Here is an 8,246-nt window from a genome sequence, read left to right on the forward strand (position 1 = left end):
TCAGTTTTACCTTTCAGGTGGCGTTCTTGCTGCAGGATAGTTTCTCAAAAGGGTCCACCAACGGCCGAGCGGCAAAATTGCTGAACACTGATAGCTCGGTCAGAGGTTCGAATCCCACAAACTGGCTGGCTGCATAGGTGTTTCCGTGGTTTTTCTCGTGTGTATCGTGTACGCAAGCCAGTTTCCCTTAGAAAGTCCTCCACGATGACATCCCTCGCCTTAGGCAGATAGCTCTCGGGTGCTTTGCTGTAATCAAATAAATCAAATCGTTTTCCAGAATACGGATGGTAGAATGGCTAAATGATTGGCTGAGGCTGCCAATTAGGCTTAGCTCGTCAATTTTAAAATTTTGACCCTTGTCTGATCGAGGTTTTCGCGTTTCATTATGCAGAAAAGGTACTAAATTCTTCTAACAATAACTTGAAATAAAAATAAAACTTTTGCGCTTAATGTAACTTCGTGCGTAACTCAAATTACGGTGCATTAATTTAAAATTTAAATCAAATGAACAACCATAGACTTGAACGCGAAGAAAATACTGGAAAGCTCACGAAGAAAGACTAAAGACATTTCAGTAACCGAGAATGTAGTAAAGCCGACAGCCATTTTTTCGGGACTTTCGCCATTCAACTACTAGTCGACTGAGGCGAACGCAGTTCGCCAACATTAGGACCCGTGCGGCAGCGCTATGCCGAGCTAACAATGTTGACAATTTTCGACCTGGTAATGTGTCTGAGCATAGAAGAGCGAGAATATTACGTTGAAAAAGTCGTAGGGAAAAGCAATTATAGAGTTTCCGAAGTAAACATCACGTCGATCAAGAACAGTGTAGGAAGTGGAAAAAGTCGTCGATGAAATGTTTCAGGCTATACCAGTGGCGACGCTCAAATTAGGCTAGAAATGGGAGTCAGATGAGGAGTAGACTTTAACTTAGGAGGAAGCAAAAATTAAGGAGTACAAAAATACCCAGCAGTCTTAACCAAAGCCAGAGATGGTACCAAAAGTTTAAAAGTTAAATATTAACATTTAAATACAGAAAATTACACTTTTAAAAAAATATAAATGCATTATAGAATTAATTTTTGAGAGATCTACTAACAGAGTAGAAGATATTAGATTTAGTCATTTGCAGCCTGCTTCACAGGCAGTTTACTTTTAAAAATTTGTGTGACCTTGTGTAAGTTAGTTCCAAATACTCTTTGAAATGCAGATAGAATTTTTATTAGTTCCAATAATTCAGTAAAATTAGTGCCATTTGGCAAACTACTGGAGTTCATGCCATTTCTACCGTTGGTGAGATTTGTAGAGAAATTTGAGCCCATAGCAACAGGTTCCGAAGAGGAATTGACATTTTGTTCTTCACTACCTGATTTTAAAGCCTGAGCATAACTCACACCATTGCGGCAATTAGAGGAGGGCGTTTTAGGTCTCTTTAAGGCCAGGAAATTTTTAACAACCCCTATACGAGGCTGGGTGACCCTCTTTTCCGCAGGTGCAGCACTTGGGGACGTCTAAGCGTCTTTTATCGCAGTCCTGAGTCTTATGATGTCCAGAGCATTTCACGCATCGTGGGAAAACATGGCAATTCTTCGAGGAGTGGTGCCATTTCTGGCAGTTAAAGCACTGCGGAACTTGGAATTTCGAAACATTTTTTTCCACCATAACAGAAAATAGACACAGGTCAGTCAGTTTTTGGATTTGATCGATTACTTCATTTTTAAATAACTGTTCTTGAAGGCATATGAGCCCGAGTCCTGTTTTTTTGTCAGCTGCACTATGAATTTGTGAACCTTCAATCCTTGCTTAACTAACTCATCTTTGATTTCGGAGACCTCCATATCAGAAGGTAGACCTCTCAGTAGCAGCTTAACAGGCTTTTCGTGCCTAAAATTGACTACACAATAATCGATTCCGTTTTCAAGAAAGTATTTACTCAGAGTCCTATGATCATTATCAGTGCGGGGTAAAACCTTTAAAATTTAACCACTCAGAAGGAATAGAAACTTAACATCAGGTAGTTTAGCGGCTTAGTTCCTAGCAAAATCATTAAACTTAACGTTTGCCTCTGGCCTAACTATTATGGGAGTAATTACAACTCTTAGGCCCATTATGCAAAACATTTTCTCGGCCCCCCCTCAAATTTACTGTGTTCTAAAAAAATTGAAAATTGCAAATTTACTTCAGCCTGGGAGTAATATTTAACTTCAGATGATTTTAATCAGATTATCTAAGATTTTTTATGTGCCTGCGTGTGAATGTGAGAGACAGATTTTTCTCCCCTTTCACTGAGGTACATACTGATAATAAATAAATAAGTCTATTTAAAAAAAGGAACGTAAATGGTGTAAGGAATAGCATTAAAAGGAAGAAAGCCTGGATTTGCGGAGATTTTTAAATAAAATCCAGTAGATTTTACATACAAATATATTTTGAGTTTTTATATAAAATCTGCGCCAATCTAAGTTTTTTCGCGTAATTTAGCAAACTAATAAATAACTAGTTATGTTTTAAACTGACACACAACATAAGAGATAAACGTTTAAAAAAGAAATTAAAATTAACTACACAAATATATAGTGCTCTGTGATTTACTCATCTTAAGAATATGATTAATGCAATTATATACAAGTAATAAAAGGAACTTTTATAATGTAAAAGATACATTTGTTAAATATAAAACATATTTATTATATATTTCATAAAGAAAACTATTTGAACATACAATTTTTGTAGAAAATATGTATGGTAAAGATTTTTTTTCCTCTCCTTTTAAAAAGATTTTTGGTATACTAAACTGCTTGAATTCATAATTTTTCTAAAAATATGTACGGTATATTTCTTTCCAGCTCTCTTTTTAATTTTTATCCGTTCGCACTGCTCTTCTCCTCTAATGTTTTTTCATAATTAAGTGTAATTATAACACTGGTGGCCACAATTTATCATAAAGACAAAAGCCCTTCTTTATAAAAATTTGCGGCTCCAAAGCTTTATTTCCGCAAAATTACTTATACATTAACCGGACGTCTCTTTTCTCAGCCATCTTAGCTTCGAAGCTCAATAGTGATAGTTTCGATAACAGATCCTGTGTCATAGTGTTTCTCAAATATGTTTTTATTAGTTTCAGTTTTGAAAATGATCTCTCACTCGTGGCTGTGGTTACAGGTAATGATATATACTCGTAATTGAAGAAATATGAATAAATTGCACACTTGTGAATAACTGCTTGCCATGTCGTAATATTTTACGATTACTAATTTAATTAAATCTTTAATGGATTCCTGTTCCGAAAGTATTTATAAATAACAGCAGTTGTAGTACTTCCAGTGTATTATCAAAGTCTTCTTTATATGTTTTCCGTATTTAATTAATTATTAAAAATTATTAATAATTTTCGCATTTGTTAATGATGACAGAGCTTTGGGTTTCAGGAAAGGAAAATGTCATTGCAATTTTTGTCATTTTAACATAGTAATTAAAATATTAACAGCAGCATAAAAAACTGTTTCTTTAAAAGTTATTTCAGAATTTTCAAACCTGTTAGCCTCACATAACTCATCCAAATTTTTTTTGTTCTTATTTTTCTTTCATTTTCAAATTCTGTGCTCCATTTATTCGCAATAAACTCAGCTTCTTTCATAATATCTTCAAACTTGTTTCTCATATCTTGCATATTGATAGAAACGTTTTCTAGATATTGATGAGCTTTATTCAAGTTGATTGATTTTCTTTGTAATACTTAAGAGGGTGCATTAGTAAAAGATAAGAATTTGTCGATAAAATATGTTAATAAAAATTCGAAAGATTCCATTTTTTTAACCCATTCGCTATGACTTTTTCTTGTGTTTTCTTTGATTTTAATGTAATTTAATTTAATGCTTTCAAGATGTTAAATTTTCTTTTTTTCCAGTGGCTAGGCAAAGAGCTATACAAAAAGACACCTTAGAGAGCCCTCGCCTAACAGTATCATGACTTTTCTGTAAGACCACGAAGAGTCTCACATTGGAGCAATAGCTCTCTTTCCATTTCTTCGCCAGAATCACAAAAGTGGGCAAATAGATAGTATCACTTGAAATGCCTATGCGGTACAGGTGGGCGGCAAGGTAATCATGTCCTGTAGTCAGAGAGAAAGCCGCAACTGCATAGCGTCTTGGACTATCAGGAATAAAAGAAGGACATAACATTCTCCAACTTTTTAAGGCTGTACGAGTGTGAAGATCTTGTAAGATATTAGATGTAAATAATCATCCAGCCCACCTTGTAGGATTTAGAATTTTGAGAGTAATATCAGAGAAAATACTCCATCTTTTTAAACTTTCTCTGAAATACACGAAAACATTTTAAGAATTTCGAAATATTTCCGAAGCTATCTTACACCTTGCACTACATCATTACACCTCAAAATATTCAGAACTTTTTCTCACAACAGACAAGCAACAGCCTGGCTCCGGGTATCACTAAGAGGGAATCAAAACGAAAGCATATAGCTTTTTTGTTGTGCTTTTAGTTGAAGTTCGGGAGTGTGCAACACTGAATTCAACTTTCATCTGCTTCCAAGGGTCCCCTATCATCGTAATATAGGTAGGGAGCTTTAAAAACTTAAAAGAAGATGGATTCTATTATAGAATCCGTTTTAAGTTTAAACATGTAAATGTAGTTCAGCAGGACATTCAAGGGCCCCTAAGCCTTCGGGCCCGTATGCGATGGCATTCCTTGCACACACTTATTTACGCCACTGAATTACACGTTGAACTACAGTAGGGGGCTGCTGTTGAGAACTATTAGCATTTACATTTATATTACTAATATTATTAGATGAATTATTTGAGTTTGAATTAGCTACTTTATTATTTTCAGACTGAGAATTGCTATCACAATCTGGAGTTACACTGTTATCAATATTATTTGTAGGACTTAATACTTCAAATTAATTAGATGTAGCTGCACAAAATTCAGGCTTAGCTTTAGGAGCTCTAGAAGTTTTATTAGGTTTCTTAAACATATTATCATTTTCAGAAAGATCAGAGTCACTTATATTACGTTTTCTCGTAGATGTGTTGCCGGGTTCTGAACCACGTGTGACAGAATTAGGCTTAACACTTACCATCATTACAGCTATCAGAGGTTAATTTGGAACGACCTGCTAGGTATAAATTGCACTTACCTTCTAATTCGGTTGGTTTATGCGATTACGGCAAAGCAATTGAGGGCTATCTGCCTTTAAGGGAGGGATGCCTTCGTGGTGGACTTTTTAACCACGAAAACACCCATGCAACTGTTCGCGAGATTCGAACCTCGGACCGAACTACCAGTGTTCAGCGGCGTTACCGTTCGGCCGCTGGTGGGTTCCTTCTAATTCGGAGATTTGTCTGTTGAACAGCTTTAACTGTTGTTGTTTGCCTGTTGAACAGCTTTCCATCAAGAAATCCCAGCGTGAAATTATCCGGTTCAGTACAGTCCCTTTTAGCCTATCTTTCGCGCAGAGTTTCTTACTTTTCACAACATCGCGTTGATGTTTTAGTTTAGCAATTTTAGCTTGTGCAACTACATAGTCAAAATTATCTAGATCACAAGCAGAACCCCAGTCTGCAATCACACATTCATAATTTGGACTAGGTCCACTGGTATTAGCAGTCAGAGAACCTGTAATAAAGTTTATGTCCAAATTCACCTGAGCAGAGGTAGCGAGATCGACACGAGGTAACGCAGGGAGATCATCTGCGTCCGCTGCGTCTTTCAACTACTAGTCGGTCTAAAATAGGGTTTCTTAAACTTTTTTCAGTCGCGACCCCTTTTTACCACTGATATTTTTTCGCGACCCCCAGGACCCCATAATATTTACAAAAATTTTGTGGGACCCCATAAGTATTGCGCCAAATCCGACACACGCGTGAGTGAAACTGTCAATTTTTTCACTTGTACAGTAATATACTATTGCAGTATTAGGTCATTAATTTCTAATTTTTGACATAGAACAATGGGAAAATTTTAAATAAGTAACAGACGAAATGACAGCGTCACGTGCAAAGCAAAGAAAATGAACGTTTATATTATAAAAAGAATGCATCGAAACGCTTTCGTTTTTTTTTTCTTTGTCTGTATTGTCTTATGTTTATCTATTTTCAGATACATTGTGTAAAAATATTTGGTAATTGTAAAATTATTATACTAAGTCAAAGAAATATTTAAGCTGCTAAAACTTTTGGCTCCTCTCTGCTGCAGGTCGCGACTCACAGTTTAAGAAACCCTGTTCTAAAGAAAAGAGATCCGAGTTCCGTCTGTATATATCGTTTCTTCAAGATTAACGCTAATCTGAAATTGTAATTTACTAAATTGAACTTTGAACTTACATTTAATATGCTACTTCGCCCCCTTTCCCCCCCAAAAAGTTAATATATGACGACAAAAAGAAAAGAGACCTGTCAGATTTTTTTTCGAAATGTGAAGAAAATGCATATTTTATTATTAAAGTTTTTGACAAAATTTGGCGAACTTCAGAAGGCGCCCGCGGATGCCCCTTAGCTGGACGCATGTCATAAGCTTGAATTTTTTAGTTGTGATCAAGCAAATAATATTTAAAACAGTGATAATAAAAAATCTCATACAAGACGGTTTCTGAAAATTCAAGAATCAAAAGTGAGATGTCATTTTAAAATTAAAGTACATTTTAAAAACTTTTTAATCGTAATAATAACAATGAAAAAATGTCAGCTCATATTGCTACTATTAGACTTTATTTTTGTGAATGTTGCATAGTTTGTGGCGTCATCTAGTGGCCTCAAGTAGTACTATTTCAAGTCTGAATTTTTAATCCTTTACATAAAATGTACAATAATTTTATAAGGCTTTAAAAGAATTGTGCATGTATATTATACCGATTTAAAAAAATATGAAAATTTCTCGTATGAATAAAAACTGTATTCTATGTACTGTTTTTAGAAGAGTATATACTCATATTCATTCTAGAATAAGTGTATCTTTGAAATAATTTAATATAGAAAATAGACTTAATTTTTCACCTTCTTTTAATTTTCCTAGAAATTTTAAGAAAGAATGTTTTTTAAAATATTACTATTGAGGAAATATTTCTGTTTTTAGTCTAATTAATACAGACAGAAATGAATTCATAATAACATTTCATATATCCAAACTTTATCGAAGGTATTTATTATTGAAATTGCTTTATGTAGTGGAAAAATTAAAGGAAGTAAATAAAATATTTTCCTTCGCCGAAAAACATATAACAACAGTTAGTTCAGTAAGAAAATTATAAATGTGGTACGAGGTATAATTAAGTTTTTATGTGCTGAATAATTCTGAATTTTTTTCTCCTCTGTGATTATGTTTAGTTAGCCAGTAGTGAAATGGGATTAAAAAATGTAAACCGCTTCTTATATGTACATTATCGATGGTAACCCATCAGACTTTAGTAATTAAACAAAAGCAGTGAAAAAAAAAATATCCGAGTTCTAAAGTCTTTATTGTATAAATATATCTAATCAATAATTTTTTACGGTACATATATTATAAAAATGTACATTTCCTTTGCATGTATATTATATATAGTTGGCTATTTTATGAAAACGTTAGCTGCCCGTGATAAAATTCATCACAATAAAGTGCTTATTTATTACTCTTTTTCTGTATGTACACCAAGGTAGCAATTTTTCATGTGCCGAAATAGCTCAGTTGGGAGAGCGTTAGACTGAAGATCTAAAGGTCCCTGGTTCGATCCCGGGTTTCGGCAAGTACCTGTTCCTCGGTAGTATAGTGGTCAGTATCCCCGCCTGTCACGCGGGAGACCGGGGTTCGATTCCCCGCCGGGGAGAGCAGTCTTTGTTTACTTTTTAGGAATCAATTTTTAATTTGTAATTTAGTAAGCAGTATTTGATATAATCAAACGGGAAATTTTATTCATTCAGTAACAAATTTAGGTTTATTAAAATTTCATTTTGAATTCGTGACATGATGTACCTTTAATCTATTTCTTTCAAGGGAGTAAATGTATTTTTATGTATACTAATTATATTCAACACAGAAATTTAAGTTATGATGCAAAATAGAGATAAATAAACACAAAGTCAGAATTAAATGTGAAAAAAACGCGTCGGGGAAGAGAGGAATGTATTTTATTTACTTATTTTACACATTGAAAAATGCTTTATGTTTATTAAATATTCATGGTTTGGTTTAGTTCAGGGTTTCTTAAACTTTTTTCAGTCGCGACCCCTTTTCATCACTGAGATTTT

At 34.2% G+C, this 8,246-nt stretch overlaps 2 non-coding genes across 2 annotated transcripts; both read left to right on the plus strand.

Annotated features, from left to right (window-relative positions):
• The first annotated feature begins 7,671 nt into the window (after window positions 1–7,671).
• On the plus strand, window positions 7,672–7,744 carry TRNAF-GAA (transfer RNA phenylalanine (anticodon GAA)). Its single transcript has one exon. It is a non-coding gene; the product is annotated as a tRNA-Phe (tRNA).
• A 9-nt stretch (window positions 7,745–7,753) lies between these two features.
• Window positions 7,754–7,825, plus strand: TRNAD-GUC (transfer RNA aspartic acid (anticodon GUC)). The gene has a single exon. It is a non-coding gene; the product is annotated as a tRNA-Asp (tRNA).
• Window positions 7,826–8,246: the final 421 nt, after the last annotated feature.

The sequence above is a fragment of the Stegodyphus dumicola genome, chromosome 6, assembly GCF_044657685.1.
Source record: "Stegodyphus dumicola isolate Sdum_Otavi_A_Nest chromosome 6, ASM4465768v1".
NCBI lineage: Eukaryota > Metazoa > Arthropoda > Arachnida > Araneae > Eresidae > Stegodyphus > Stegodyphus dumicola.